Here is a 16,714-nt window from a genome sequence, read left to right as displayed (position 1 = left end):
AGTTTACTGAGTGTTTCAATTTGCTGCTAAGTCCATCAAGTAAATTTTTCATTTCAGTTATCTTACTTTTAAGCTCTAGAATTTCTATTTGGTTCCTTTTCTATAGATTTTATTTATCTATTTAGATTCCCCCTTTATGTTGAGTCACCGCTATTATGTTTCCCATTACTTCTTTGAATGTAAGTTTTTAAAAATTTTTCAACATATTTTTAATAGCTGTGTTGAGGTCCTTCGCAAAATCTAACATCTGGGCCCACTCAGATTCAATTTCTAGTGATTGTTTTATTTCCAGAGCATGTCTCATCTTTGCATATCTAGTAGTTTTGACTTTTAGAAAGCATGTAGCAACTCTAAATTCTGTTTTATTTTCCTGAAAGTTTTATTTACTTTTAGTAACTTGCCTGGACTTAAAAGTTCAGAATTTGTCTCTCATGCAGTGTGTAGCTACTGATGTCTCTGATTATTCTTTTAAAAATTAATATACTTTTTAAAGCAATCGTAGTTTTACAGAAAAATAAGTTGCAAGTACAGAGAGTTCCCATATAAACCCTCAAATCTCTTCCCCAGTTATTAATATCTTGATTACTGTGGTACACTGACCACAACTGATGAGCCAATACTGATACATTATTAACTAAAGGTACAGATTACATTAGGGGGTATGCTTTCTGTTGCTTTGCATGAGTTCTGACAGATGTATAATGACATGTATCTACCATTATTGTATCATACAGGATAGTTTCACAATTCTAAAAATTATGTGTTACACCCATTTATCCCTCTCTCCCTACCTCACCCTAAACCCCTTGACGACCACTGCTCTTTTTATTGTCTCCATAGATTTACCTTTTGCAGAATGTCATATAGTTAGAATTAAACAGTATATAACCTTTTCAGATTGGATTCTTTCACTTGGCAATACGTGTTTAAGGTTTCTCCATGTCTTTTCATTTCTTAATAGGTCATTTCTTTTTAGTACTGAATAATATTCCATCGTCTGGATGTAACACTCTCATTTTAATTAACAATTCCCTAATGGCATATGATGCTGAGCATCTTTTCATATGCTTATTTGCCATATGTATCTTTTCTTTATATGTTTAGATCCTTTGCTCATTTATTAATCAGGTTGTCTGTTTCCTTATTTTTGAATTTTAAATAGTTCTCTGTATGTTTGAATAACAGTCATCAGATACGTATTTTGCAAATATTTTCTCCCACTCTGTGGCTTGTTTTTTCATTCTCTTAATGGTGTCTTTTGCAGAGAAGTTTTAAATTTTAATCTTTAAATTTTTTTAGAGACATCAATTTTTTTCTTTTATGGAGTATATGCTTTTGGTATTGTATCTAAAAATTCCCTGCAAACTCTAGGTCACTTAGACTTTCTCCAGTGTTATCATCCAGGAGTTTTATAGTTTTACATTTTTTTTTTTGAGACAGTCTTTTTTTTTATTATTATACTTTAGGTTTTAGGGTACATGTGCACAATGTGCAGGTTTGTTACATATGTATCCATGTGCTGTGTTGGTTTGCTGCACCCATTAACTCGTCATTTAGCATTAGGTATATCTCCTAATGCTGTCCCTCCCCCTCCCCCCACCCCACAACAGTCCCTGGAGTGTGATGTTCCCCTTCCTGTGTCCATGAGTTCTCATTGTTCAATTCCCACCTATGAGTGAGAACGTGCGGTGTTTGGATTTTTGTCCTCGTGATAGTTTACTGAGAATGATGTTTTCCAGTTTCATCCATGTCCCTACAAAGGACATGAACTCATCATTTTTTATGGCTGCATAGTATTCCATGGTGCAGTTTTACATTTAGGTCTATCCATGCTTAATTAATTTTTCTGGAAGCTGTAAGGCCTATGTTTAGATTCATTTTTTTGCATGTAGATGTCCAGTTCCAGCACCATTTATTGAAAGGACTATCCTTCCTACATTAAATTGCCTTTGCTCTTTTGTCAAAGATGCATTGACTATTCTTTGTGTAGGTCTATTTCTGTGTTCTGTATCAATTTGTCCTCTCTTTTATCAGTACCACACTGTTGATTACTGTAGCTTTACAGTAAGCCATGAAATTGGGGAGTGTCAGTCCTCTAACCTTGTTCTTCAATATCGTCTTGGCTATCCGGCATCTTTTGTCTTTATGTATAAACTTCAGAATCAGCTTGTTGATGTCCCCAAAATAATTGGCAATGACTTTGATTGAGATTCTGTTAAATCTATAAATCAAGTTGGAAAGTACTGACATCTTGACATAATAGACTCTTCCTATCCATGTACGTGGAATATCTCACAATTTACTTAGATCTTTGATTTCTTTTGTCAGAGTTTTATAGTTTTCCTCATATAGTTCTGGTACATACTTTGTCAGATTTATATCTAAGTACTTCTAGGGTTTGGTGGTAATGTAAAAGGTATTGTTTCTTTAATGTCAAATTCAAATTGTTTATTGCTGGAATATAAGAAGGCAACTGGATTTTATATATTCACTTCGTATCGGGAAGCTTTGATACAAGTATTTATTAGTTCCAGATTTTTTGGTTGATTCTTTAAATCTGCAAACAAAGATAGTTTCATTTCTTCTATCCCAATCTGCAGGCATTTTGTTTCTTTTTCTTGTCTTATTGAATTAAATAGGCACTTCAGTATGACGACGAATGGGAGCGGTGAAAGTGGACATCTCTGCCCTGTTTCTGATCTTAGTGGGAAAGCATCTATTCTCTCACTATTAAGTATTTTAGAGGTAGTTTCTCTGTTGATGTCTTTTATCAACTTGAGGGAGTTCCCTTCTATTCTCAGTTTGAAAAAGATTTTTGTCATAAATGGGTGTTGGACTTTGTCAAATTGTTTTTATGCATCTATTGATAGGATCATATGATTTCTTTAGCCAGTTGATGTCATGAATTTCATTAGTTGATCTTTGCTAAACCAACCTTGCATAACTGGAATAAATACCAGTTGGTCATGGTATATAATTGTTTTTGTGCATTGTGGGATTTGATTTGCTAACACTTAGTTGAAAAAAAAAATTTTTCCTACGACTGGGTCTCGCTCTGTCACCCAGACTGGAGTGCAGTGGCACAGTCATGGTTCACTGTAACCTTGATCTCCCGGGTTCAACAGATCCTCTCACCTAGGCCTCATGAGTATGTAGAACCACAAGCGTGTACCACCATGCCCAGCTAAATTTTATTTTTATTTTATTTATTTATACCTTTTTGGAGACATCGAATCTTGCTCTGTTGCCCAGGATGGAGTGGAGTGGCATGATCTCAGCTCACTGCAACCTCTGCCTCCCAGGTTCAAGCAATTCTTGTGCCTCAGCCTCCCGAGTAGCTGAGACTACAGGCACGCACCACTGAAGTCCGGATAATTCTTTGTATTTTAGTAGAGGTGGAGTTTTACCATGTTGCCCAGGCTGGTCTTGAACTCCTGAGCTTAGGCAATGCACCCACTTTGGCCTCCCAAAGTGGTCTGATTACAGGCGTGAGCCACTGCACCCAGCTAAATGTTATTTGTATTGAACAGGTGGGGGTCTCCCTATGTCGCCTGGGCCGGTCTTGAACTCCTGGGATCAAGCAATCCTCCCGCCTCAACCTCCCAAAGTGCTGGGGTTACAGGTATTAGCCATTGTGGCTGGCCTTAGCTGTAGATTTTTGCACCTATACTTATGAGAGATTTTGATCTGTACTTTCCCTTTCTTGTAATGTCTTTGTCTAGCCTAGTTTGGGTACTGGAATAATTCCAGCTTGACATAATGTGTTAGGAAGCATTCCCTTTGTTTCTATTTTCTGGAAGAGATTGTAGAGAATTTGTATAATTTCTTCTGTGAATGTTTCTGTTCCGTTTCTTTATTCCTACTATTATTTTGTAATCTGGCTTCCTAGAAGTCGCCCGTTTCAACATTACTCAGTGGTCAGCCAACGGTTGTGGCTCAATCAGCCTCAAGGTTGTGCTCAAATATCTTGAGCCAATAAGATTTCTACCACTTGCCAATTATCTGTGTGTGGGTTGCAGAACCTACTAAAAGTTTGAGCCAAATATTTAGTGTCCTTTGTCTTTTTACTTTTTGCCAGATGCTCTTGGGTATTCTTTGAACATGTGTAGTTTGCTAGTTAGCAAGGGATGTGTGGAGAGCCCCTATACAGATCTCATTTTCAGGTCTCCCAAGTGGAACTAACTTTTGGTTAACAAAACTAGGGGTTTTCCCCACCACTTTAAAACTAATTTGACAATTTTAGCTGGCAAAGACACAAATTTTTATTCTCCACTTCTGAGTATTCCTCTGACATCAAATGTCATAGTATCCATGACCAGTCAAAAGCTGGTAAAACTACCATTCTTGCCCACTAAGTTCCCTGGAGTAGGGGTATAGGAACAGCTCCAGACAAGAAGGCCACAGACTCTCACTATTCATACCCAAAACTGCAACAGTTTTTCAAGAATTAATGTTTCTCAATGTGTTGTCTGCCTTGGGTTGATCTGCAGTGCGTGGAAGTTGTTGTTTCTGACAAATTTATCCACTTTTATACTTATTTTTTTGTGAAGAGGAATCATCAACTATTTCCATTTACCGTAACTGGAAGTCCTCTATTCATTACAGTATCGTAATTTCATGTATTACTTTTTCATTGAGGTAAAATAAATATAACATCAATTTACTATTTTAACCATTTTGAAGTGTACAATTCAGTGGAATTAAGCACATTCATAATTTTGTGCAACCACCATAATTTTCCATTTCCAGAACTTTTTCATCATGCCAAACAGAAACTCTATACCCATTAAACAATAACTCCCCATTCCTTTCTCCCCATAGTATTTGGTAAGCTCTATTCTACTTCGTCTCTATTAATTTGCCTCTATGAGGTATCATATATATCACAAATAAGTGAAATTATACATCTGCCCTTTCATTTTTGGCTTATTTCACTTAGCATAATGTTTTGGAGAGTCAGCCGTCTTGTACCATGAATCAGTACTTCATACCTTTTTATGGATAAATAATATTCCACTGTATAGATATATAACATTTTGTTTATCCTTTCTTCATTTAATAGAATTTGGGTTGTTTCCATCTTTTGGCCATTATGATGCTGCATGAACATTAATCTGTGACTTCTTCTGTGGATGTATGTTTTCATTTCTCTTGAGCATATACCTAGTTGTAGAAGTGATGGATTTAATGGTAACTCTATGTTTAACTTTTTAAGGAACTGCCAAACTGTGAAAAGCAACTACACATTTTTCTCTCCCATAAGCAGTGTACAAGGGTTCCAGTTACTCCACATCCTCATCAATATATATATATTTTTTGAGACAGAGTCTCACTCTGTTGCCCAGGCTGGCACAATTTCAGCTCACTGCAACCTCCACCTTCCATGTTCAAACAATTCTCCTGCCTCAGCCTCCTGAGTAGCTGGGATTACAGTCGTGCACCTCCATGCCCAGCTAATTTTTATATTTTTAGCAGACATGGGGTTTTATCATGTTGGTCAAGCTGGTCTTGAATTCCTGACCTCAAGTGATCCATCCGCCTTGGCCTCCCAAAGTGCTAGGATTATAGGCGTGAGCCACTGAGCCTGGCCACCAATATTTTTATTTTAAAAATAGAATTATTAAAGTATAATTGATATACAAAATATACATATGTACAGTGTACAATTTGATAAATTTTGACTTATGAATATACTTGTGAAACAGTACCATAATCAAGATAGTGAATATATCCATCACTCCAAAAAGTTTTTTCATCCCTTTTGTAATCCTTTCTCCCTCCCTACTCCCCTTCTTCCTGTCCCCAGGCAACCAACAATCTATTTCTTGCTACTAGAGATTTGTCTATTTTGTTTAGAATTTTGTATAAATGAAATCATATAGTATGTGTTCCCTTTTTGTATGGGTTACTTCACTTAGAAAAATTACTTTGAGCTTCAGCCATATTGTAATGTGTGAATAGTTCATCTTTCTATATGGCTGAGTAGTATTCCATTGTATGGATATACTATGGTTTCTTTATTCATTAACCTGTTGGTGGACATTTCAGATGTTTCCAATTTGGGGGCTATTACAAATAAAGCTGTTAGGTATATTCTAGTTCAAGAGTCTGTACGGCCATATCCTCTTTTTTTCTTGGGCAAATTCCCAAGAAAGGAGTGAATGAATCATGTGGTTGGTTTTTGTTTAGCTTTTTAAGCTTTTTAAAGCCAAACTGTTTTCCTAAGTAGTTTTACAATTTTATATTCCCACACATAGGGTTCTAATTCCTCTATAACCATGTCAAAACCCAGTGTAGTCAGTTTTAAAAGTTTTATTCCATCTATTTGATGTGTAGTGATATCTCAATGTGTGAGTGTATGTTTGTATGTGTGTTTTATTGTGTAAATTCCCATAATATAAAATTAACCATTTTAAAAGGAACAATTCAGTGGCATTTAGTACATTCACAATGTTGTAAAACCATCATCATTTTTTTTTTAATTGAGATAAGGTCTCAGTATATTGCTAAGGTTGGTCTTGAACTCTTGGGCTCAAGTGATACTCCTGTCTCCATCTCCCAAAGTGCTAGGACTACAGGAGTAAGCCACCATGCCTGGCCAACAATCTTATCTAATTGCAAAACATTTTCATTACTCCCTGACCACCCCCTACCCAAAATAACCCATGCCTATGAAACAGATATTCCCTAATTTCCTCTTTCCCCTGGCCACTGGCAACCACCAATCTACTGTCTGTCTCTGGATTTACCTATTCTGGATATTGCATACAAATGGAATCATACAACATGTGGCCTTGTGTATTTGGTTGCTTTCACTTGGCATGTTATCAAGGCTCATCTGCACTGTAGCATGCACCACTATTCCTTTTTGTTGGCCAAAAATAATATTCCATTGGATAGATTATACCACAATTTGCTTATTGATCTGTTGATGGATATTTAGTTCTTTCCACCTTTTGGCAATTGTATATAGTACTACTATAAACATTCATGCACAAGTATTTGTTTGGGTATCTGTTTTTAATTATTTAAGGTATATACCTAAATGTAGAATTGTTTGGTTATATGGTATTTCTATGTTTAACTTTTTCATGTACTGCCAAACGGTTTTCCACACAGTGGCTGAACCACTTTACATACCTGCCAGCACCATATGAGAGGTTCCAATATTTCCACATTCTCACTGATTTTTGTTTCTTACTTTTGTTTGTTTTGTTTTGTTTTTGAGATGAAGTCTTGCTGTCACCCAGGCTGGAGTGCAATGGCGTGATATCTGCTCACTGCAACCTCTGCTTCCCGGGCTCAAGTGATTCTCCTGCCTCAGCCTCCCGAGTAGCTGAGATTACAGGTGCCCACCACCATGCCCGGCTAATTTTTTTTTTTTTTTTTGGTATTTTTAGTAGACATGGGGTTTCACCATGTTGGCCAGGCTGGCTTCGAATTCCTGACCTCAAGTGATTCACCTGCCTCAGCCTCCCAAAGTGCTGGGATTACAGGAGTGAGCCACTGCGCCCAGCCCTTACTTTTGGTTTTTAAACAGCCGTCCTAGTGGTTGTGAATTAGTATCTTATTATCATTTTGATTTTCATTTCCCTGATGGTAATGATGTTGAACATCATTTCATGTGCTTATAAACCATTTATATACCTTCTTTAGATAAATGTGTATTTTGATTCTTTGTCCATTTTTTAAAATGAGCTTTTTATTGAATTGTAAGTGGTATTTATATATTCAAGATACAAGTTTCTTATTAAATATATGATTTGCAAATATTTCTCCCATTCTCTTGGTGGTCTTTTACCTTTTTGATGGTGTCGCTAGAAGCACAAAAGTTTTAACACTGGCAAAGTCTAATTTATCTAATTTTCTTTTATTGTTTGTTTGTTTGTTTTGTTTTGTTTTTTACTCTGTCGGCCAGGCTGGAGTGCAGTGGCATGATCTCAGCTCACTGCAACCTCCGCCTTCCAGGCTTAAGCAATTCTCCTGCCTCAGCCTCCCAAGTAGCTGGGATTACAGGCGTGTGCCACCACACCCAGCTAATTTTTTGTGTTTTTAGTAGAGATGCAGTTTCACTATGTTGGTCAGGCTGGTCTCGAACTCCTGACCTCAGGTGATCCTCCCGCCTTGGCCTCCCAAAGTGCTGTGATTACAGGCGTAAGCCACCATGCACAGCCTGTTGCTAATGTGTTTTTTTTTTTTTTTTTGAGATGGAATCACACTCTGTCACCCAGGCTGGAATGCAATGGCATGGTCTGGTTTCGGCTCACTGCAACCTCTGCCTCCTGGGTTCAAGCAATTCTCCTGCCTCAGCCTCTCGAGCAGCTGGTATTACAGGCACATGGCACCACATCAGCTAATTTTTGTATTTTTGGTAGAGACGGGGTTTCACTATGTTGGCCGGGCTGGTCTCGAACTCCTGACCTCGTGATCTGCCTTGGCCTTCAAAAATGCTGGGATTACAGGCGTGAGCCACTGCGCCCGGCTGCCTGTTGCTAACTTTTAAGAAACTGTCAAACCATTTTCTAAGATGGATTACCATTACCTAAAGTATAATTAAAAAAAAATAAAAATAAGAATAATTTTCCCATTTCTAGATTGCAAAGATTTTTCTCCTGTTTTTTTTTTTTTTTTTTCTCAGCGATTTACAGTGTGAGGCTTTAGATTTAATTTTATAGTTAATTTTGAGGTTTTTTTCTTCAATATAAGATAGGATTAATAATTTCTCCCCCATTTTGGCAGTCAATTATATCAACATTTTATTGAAAGGACTCTCCAGCCAGGCATGGTGGCTAACACCCATAATCCCAACACTTTGGAAGGCCAAGGCAGGTGGATCACTTGAGGCCGAGAGTTTGAGACCAGCCTGGCTAACATGGTGAAACCTTGTCTCTACTAAATATGCAAAAATTAGCCAGGCATGGTAGCACGTGCCTGTAATCCAAGCTACTCAGGAGTCTGAGGCACGAGAATTGCTTAAACCCAGGAGGTGGAGGTTGCGGTGAGGTAAGATTGTGCCACTGCACTGCAGCCTGGGTGACAGAGTGTGACTCTGTCTCAAAAATAAATAAATAAATAAATAAATAAATAAATAAATAAATAAATAAAAGACTCTCCATTCCCTCACTAAATTATCTTGGCATCCTTGGTGAAAATCAGTTAATTATATATGTGTGTCCCAGGCCTATTTTAAGATTTGATTCTGTTCCATCGGTCCACGGGCTTTTCATTTTGCCAATAACAAATAGTTATGATTATAACTTGAAGTCTTGAAATCTGGATAGGTTCTCCAATTTTATCATTTTAAAAACTGCATTGTCTATTATTGCTTGTTTGTTTTTATGCATTTTCACATTGATTTTTACCATCAGCTTTTCATGTTCTCTCAAAATGGTCTACTGAAATTTTAATTGAAATTATATTAGTTTTTATTAATCAATTTCATTAGAAGCAACATGTCAAAGTTGAGTGTTGTAATTCATGAACATGGTATATCCATTAAATTCAGTCATTTAAAAATTCTGTCATCAGTGTTTTATAGTTTAACGGGTAGAGATTGTAGATGTATTTTGTTATATTTATTCCTAAGTATTATTCTTTTGATGAAATTTTTAAAAAATACCAATTGTTTGTTACTAGTATATAAAATATTCAACTCATTTTATATTAACATTATATTCTTTAACATTGTTAATTCATTCATTTGTTCTAGTAATTGCTTTTGCAGACGGACAGTTTACTTTGTCCTTTAGGATCTTTATACACATTATTGCTGTTATTCTTTTGCCCTAATGCAATGTCTAGAGCATTTGTTACAATGTTAAATATAAATGGTGAAAGAGGTCATTCTTTCCATGTTTCTAATCCTTGGGGTAATATATTCCATCTTTCACTGCTATGTACGATGTTAATTGGGGGTTTTCCAGTATATACTCCTTTTCAGGTTAAGAAGTTCTCTATCATTCCTGGTTTACTGAGTTTATATCATGAATGCATGTTTAATTTTGTCTACTACTTTCTCTTTTATCTCAATCATTTAAGTAGGTACATGTTTATTTTGTTTTTCTTTTCAAATAATCAGATACTGGTTTTGTCAGTTTTCTCTCATCTGTTTTTTGGGTGGTGGATTTCTGTTCTTATCTTTATTCCTTCTTCCTTCTACTTAGTTTAGGTTCAATTTGCTTTTCCTAGTTTAGCTTCTTAAAATCTCAGGTCATTAATTTTAGAGCTTTGTTTTCTAATTTAAGAAACTGAAATGGGCTCACGCCTGTAATCCCAGCACTTTGGGAGGCCGAGGCAGGCTGATCACTTGAGATCAGGAATTTGAGACCAGCCTGGACACCATGGCGAAACCCCATCTCCACTAAAATACAAAAATTAGCCGGGCATGGTGGTGCATGCCTGTGATTCAGGCTACTCGGGAGGCTGAGGCAGGAGAATTGCTTGAACCTGGGAGGCAGAGGTTGCAGTGAGCTGAGATCGTGCCACTTCATTCCAATCTGGGCGACAGGGCAAGAGACTCCGTCTCAAAAAAAAAAAAGGAAAGAAATTGAAGTTATGTCACCCTGTAAGCACTGCTTTATCTACATTCCTCAAGTTTTGATCTGTGTATTTTCATTATCATTCCCTTCAAAGTATTTTCTAATTTCCTTTTTGATTTCTTCTTTGTCCTATTTTTTATTTAGGGGGGTGTTAAGTTTCAAAATATTTGGTATTTTCCTATCTTATTGTCATTGAATTTTAATTCTGTTGTGGTAAGAGAACAAACTGCATAATTTCATTCCTTTTAAATTTGTTGTTTTGTTTTATTGTCTATCACATGGTCTCTCTTTGAGAATATACCATGTGAACATAAAAAAATATGTATTTGGCAGCTATTTAGGTACAGTATTCCAAATGTATCCATTAGATCAAGTCGGTTCAAATCTTCTATGTCTTTACAGATTTTTTTTTTTGTTAGTTGTTCTATCAATTACTGAGATGGGGGGTGTTAAAATCTTCTACCATGATCTCAATTTTTGCTTCATGTATGTTTAAGTTGCTGTTACACAGGCATTTGTGATTATGTGTTCTCAGATTGTGTCTTTTATCATTATGAAATATCACTCTTTACCTCTGATAATACCCTCAGTCTTAAAAGTGATTTCATCTGATGTTAATATAGCTGTTTCTTCTTTTTATGCTGTTTACCTGGTATAGTTTTGTCTATTCATTTACTTTCAACATATTTGTATTTTTAGGCCTAAGATAAATCTCTTGCAGGAAGTATAGTTTGTTCTTTCTTTTATATTTGCTCTAACAACCTACCTTTAAATTTTAGTATTTAGACATTTAATATTTAATGTGATTATTGTTATCACTGAGTTTCATTTAATAATTTTATTACTTGGCTCTATTATCTCTATGTGTTGTTGCAGTAGTTCCTGTTGTTCTTTCTTTCCTCTTTTTTTTCTTGAGATCGAGTCTTGCTCTGTCGCCCAGGCTGGAGTGCAGTGGTGTGACCTCGGCTCACTGTAACCTCCGCCTCCTGGGTTCAAGTGATTCTCCTGCCTCAGCCTCCCAAGTAGCTGTGATTACAAGCATGCACCACCATGCCTGGCTAATTTTTGTATATTTACTAGAGATGGGGTTTTACCGTGTTGGCCAGGCTGGTCTCAAACTCCTGACCTGAAGTGATCCACCTGCCTCGGTCTTCCAAAGTGCTGGAATTACAGGCGTGAGCTACTATGCCCAGCCTCTTTTCTACTTTTTAGAAAGATAATTTAAATACTCTTTAGTACTGCATTTTAACAATTCTATTGGCTCATGAACTGTACCTCTTTGTTTTTTATTTTTAGCGATTTCTGTAAGGATCACAATATACATCTCTGATTTTTCAGAGCTCAAGCAGAACACTATATCTCTTCTCTTCATGTAAAATACATACACCTTGCAAGCATATAGGTCCCTTTAATCAACTTCCCCCTTGCCACATACCATACATTGTTATAGTTTTATGTATTTTATAGTAGTTGTATAAATTACTTATTGTACATTAACAATGTAAATATGTATTACATCTGCATACATTGAAAACTCCAAAACTCCAATGTTATAATTTTGTTTTAAATACCCAAAGGTCATTTTAAAGGACTTAAGAGGATAATAGTCTTTTATTTTTATCCAGATATTTACCATTTCTGATGTTCTTCATTTGCTCCTGAAGATCCAAGTTTTCTGCTAATATCATTTCTTGCTCAGTTGAAGAACTTCCATTATCATTTCTTGTAGAATAGGGTCTGCTGGAGACAAATTTCTCTTAGTTTCCCATTTGTAAAACTGTCCTAATTTTGCCATCATTTCTGAAGGATACTTCCACTGGACACAGAATTCTGGACTGACTGATTAATTGTTTCAGGTTTTAAGATGATGTTATACTGTCTTCTGGCCTCTATGTTTCCTGACGAAAAAATGTTGGCCTTCAAATTATTGTTCTTTGGTGTGTAAAGCAAACTTTTCTCTGCTTTCATAATTTTTTTTTTATCTTAGGTTTCAGATTATAAATGTGTCTAGGCCTGCTTTTCCAAGAATAGTACTTATGGTTCTAAACTGCACCTCAATATGCCTCATCCCTTCATTTTGTCAGGTCAAATATATTGATCCTTTAAATCTGGTCCTCCCTTACTGCCTACTATCTTCATTCATAAGCTGTCAAGGTTGATGTTCAGAACTGCTGACTTACTGGTTAATGTTTTATAATTCATTTGGGTCACTGGAGCTCCTTACAATACTTTCGTTCTCCCAAAGAACCATTTCAAATAAAAAAAAATGCATGCAAGGGTGATACACATTAAGACAGAAAATAATTGGTAGCTATACAGGACATAAATAATTCTTTCTAGAAGGTACTACCTCAAATACTTTTAAAAGTGAACCCAGAGAGGCAATGTTTTTAAAATGAGTTCAAATATAAATATCTCAATTTTAAAAATAAGAGAACATATCAGGTACAACAGTTATTTATTGGGACGATTTCACCAATTAGACAAAAAATAATAATTGCCCTGTCCTGCTGAACTTCTCAGAGGCCTGGTCAGTCAATGAATATGAACTCTTTCTGCTCAGGAATACTCAGTATATTAGTCAAACTAGCAGAAATAGTTTATGTATTCTTAGTAGATAATCTGATATATTTATATAATGAAGACCAAACACTAGAGATGCTTAAGCTAATGGCCTTTCAGATTTAGATAGCACGTTGTTTTTCCCTCTAATGGCCACTTCTCATGGATATATAATTTTTAATCGTATCAACAAAGTCCTTTATAAAACAACTAACCCTAACTGTATGTAATATTGTTCCACAATTCTTAGAATAGTTCTCTTGGGAGCCGCTCAAGAATACAATCATGTTGCAGACTTTAGCGTGACTTGAAAATTCTTCACCTCATTTTCATCCCAAAAACATTTTGCTTCTTTTTTCCTTTGTGTACATATTGTTATGTTATATTAGGCATTATTATTTCATTTTCCATATAAACATTCTAAACTTCTGTATAAAGTTTATATGAGGCATCACTATTTCATTTTCCATATAAACATTCTAAACTTTTGTATAAGATGTAAGAATAGTTTTCTAGTTGCAACAAAATAATAATTTTGCTTTAGAATATAAGCCTGCTTATAATCAATTGAGACAATTAGGATTTATGGTGCACATTTCAAAAATGTTGAAGAGGAAGCGGTGTTAACAACCGTGAATGTACTTAAGGATTTTATTTTAGCTGATTTACACCAGTCAATCACATAAACACACAAATTGCAAAGTTTTAATTGTTAAATCCAAGGGATCTCACCCACATAAACAATGTTCAACAATGGCCAATATTGTCTTTTTCTTTCCCATAAATCTCCCAAGTTGGAAAGATAAAAAGAAGAAGATAAAACTATGCAATTTTCATCAAAATAGAAAGTAAACAACACCACATCCTGTACAGAATCCTTAGAATCCTCATGGAAATACAGTTGCCAGTGATGCTAACCAGAGTGAAGGTTTTTCCAGGTATAAGCAGCATCTACTTTATTCTTTTGGAGAGAGGGAGGTGTTATGGCTTCCTGACTCCTCCCCCTGAATAGACAGAAGACCAGTGAAGAAGCATAAGATTCTAAAAACTGACAAGTATAGATTTAGAAATTTAGTATGCAATAAAGGGGTTATCTCAGAAGACTAGAGGAAAAATGCACTTTTTAATAAATAATGTTGAGATAACTAGATAGCTATCTGGAAAATGATATATCTGGATCAATTCTGCACACCAAACATATGCATACACCCCAAGTAGACCTAAGTTCTAAATGTAAAGTATGAAATGATACAAAGAGTGAAAGAAAACATACATTAATTTTTTTATAACTTAGGTATTGAGAAAGACTTTATATATATGACTCAAACTCCAGACTCATTAAAAGAAAATATTGACAAATCTGTTACATAAAAATGAAAAACTTCTGCATGGCAAAAAACATCGTAAGTAAAGTCCAAAGACAAATGATAAGCAGGGAGGAAATACTTGCAACATAAACTACAGGTATTAGGCTAATATTCCTAATATATAAAGAACTCTTAGACAACCAATTAAAAACTCTAAAATCCCCATAGAAAAATAGGCAAAGAAATTTAAACAGATGATTAAGAAAAATAATACGAAATGGCTTTTAAACATATGAAAATACATTCAGCTTCACTTTCACGAGGCAAATGCAAATTAAAACTACACTAAGATATCATTTCTCACCTTTAGACCAGTAAAAACTCTGAAGTTTGACAATTACTCTATTGGTGAGGCTGTGAGGAAACAGGAACTTAACCATTGCTGGTGGGATATAAAACGCTATAATCTCTATAGGGAAGAATTTGGCAATGTCAAACAAAACTACAAAGGTGTTTATCCTTTGATTTAACAATTCCATTTCTGGAATTTACCCTGAATATACAGCTCTAAATGCATAAAGATATGTATGTACAAGGTGATGAATTGCAGCATTATTTGTAATTGCAAAACACAGGAAAAACACATAAATGCTCTTACATTAGTAGGTTAAACTATGGACACCCACAGACTGTACATCACAAATTATGTAGCTATAAAAAAAATGATATCTATGAACTAATAAAAATATATCCAGGATATATTAGCCAAAAATCAAACAAATCAAAACTATAAAAAAGTACATAGAGTAGCTATCTTTTCTGAAAGAAATAAGAATATATAATTACATATGAAGATATATATATTTTCACACACACACAGAATGAAAACCAAAAAGCAAAACGAACAAACAAACAAACAAACCCTCTAGAGGAATGATAACCAGAAATGAAAAAAACTAGTTATCTAAAGAAGGTGAGTGAAAGAGTAGAAGGGACAGAAGAGGGAATGACATTGCATTGATTATATATTTTTGTGTAGTTTTTATTTAAGAACATTTAAGAGTAAATGATATAATTAATTTTTTTTAATTTAAAAGAACAGGGATGTCAGATGCAGTGGCTGATACTTGTAATCCCAAGCACTTTGCAAGGCCGAGGTGGGCAGATTGCTTGAGCCAAGGACTTCAAGACCAGCCTGGGCAACATAGTGCAACCTTGTCTCTACAAAAACTACCTGAGTGTGGTGGCATGTGCCTGTAGTCCCAGTTACTTGGGAGTCTGAGATGGGAGGATCACCTGAGCCCACTAAGTGAGGGCTGCAGTAAGCTGTGATCACACCATTGCACTCCAGCCTGGGAAACGAAGTGAGACCCTGTCTCAGACAAAAAAAAAAAGAAAGAAAGAAAGAAAAGAAAAGGAAAAGGAAAGGGAAGGGAAGGGAACAGAAGGGAAGGGAAGAGAAGAAAAGAAAAGAGAAGAAAAAAGAAAAGAAAAGAAAAGAAAAAAGAATGGAGGCTGGGCGTGGTGGCTCATGCCTGTATTCTCAGCACTTTGGGAGGTTGAGGTGGGCCGATCACTTCAGGTTATTAGTTGGAGACCAGCCTGGCCAACATGGTGAAACTGCATCTCTACTAAAAAATACAAAAATTAGCCGGGTGTGGTGGCATGCGTCTGTAATCCCAGCTACTTGGGAGGCTGAGGCAGGAGAATCACTTGAACCTGGGAGGCAGAGGTTGCAGTGAGCTAGATTGCACCATTGCAATCTAGCCTGGGTGACAAGAGTGAAGCTCTGTCTTTAAAAAAAAAAAAAAAAAAAAAAGAATGGAGAAAACCTAAAGTTGAATACCTGAAGAAACAAATAAATGTGAGGATTTTTGAATAAATAACATAGCCATATAGAACAAGGAAAATAACTAATCCAAATAATTTCTGAACACAGTATTTGAAGTATATACCTTTCACTGGAAAATAAAGAGAAATGCAAAAATTTCTTGAGCTCTACCTTAAAAGTCTATTGTTTGTAATAACATTGGAGCAGCATTTTTGTATGATTTTGTCTTTGTTGCAGCATTAACCAAATGAGTAAATATATAAAACGCTCTTGGGGAGCCAGAGTACCTCACTGGCAGAGAAGGAACACACAAATACGGAACTGGGGAGGACAAGACAGAATCCTCTCATTTTAGACTGGAATAAGACTTATTATAAGCTGGCACAGTGGCTCTTGCTCGTAATCCTAGCACTTTGAGAAGCCTAGGTGGGAGAACTACTTGAGGCCAGGAGTTTGAGACTGTCTCTATTATAATA

General features: G+C 35.8%; 1 protein-coding gene across 2 annotated transcripts in view; it reads right to left on the bottom strand.

Moving 5' to 3' along the window:
• Positions 1–12,647, bottom strand: part of BAZ2B (bromodomain adjacent to zinc finger domain 2B) — a 385,701-nt gene extending 373,054 nt beyond the window's left edge. For both annotated transcript variants that reach the window (XM_058441739.1, XM_058441732.1), the window contains exon 1: positions 12,172–12,647. The gene's annotated coding sequence lies outside the window, so the exon portion shown is untranslated. The remainder of the gene's footprint in view (positions 1–12,171) is intronic.
• Between the last annotated feature and the right edge of the window lie 4,067 nt (positions 12,648–16,714).

This window comes from Hylobates moloch, unplaced genomic scaffold (assembly GCF_009828535.3).
Source record: "Hylobates moloch isolate HMO894 unplaced genomic scaffold, HMol_V3 SCAFFOLD_1, whole genome shotgun sequence".
In the NCBI taxonomy this organism is placed as follows: domain Eukaryota; kingdom Metazoa; phylum Chordata; class Mammalia; order Primates; family Hylobatidae; genus Hylobates; species Hylobates moloch.
The sequence above is the reverse complement of the archived record's forward strand: the minus strand, read 5'-3'. Positions and strand labels throughout refer to the sequence as shown.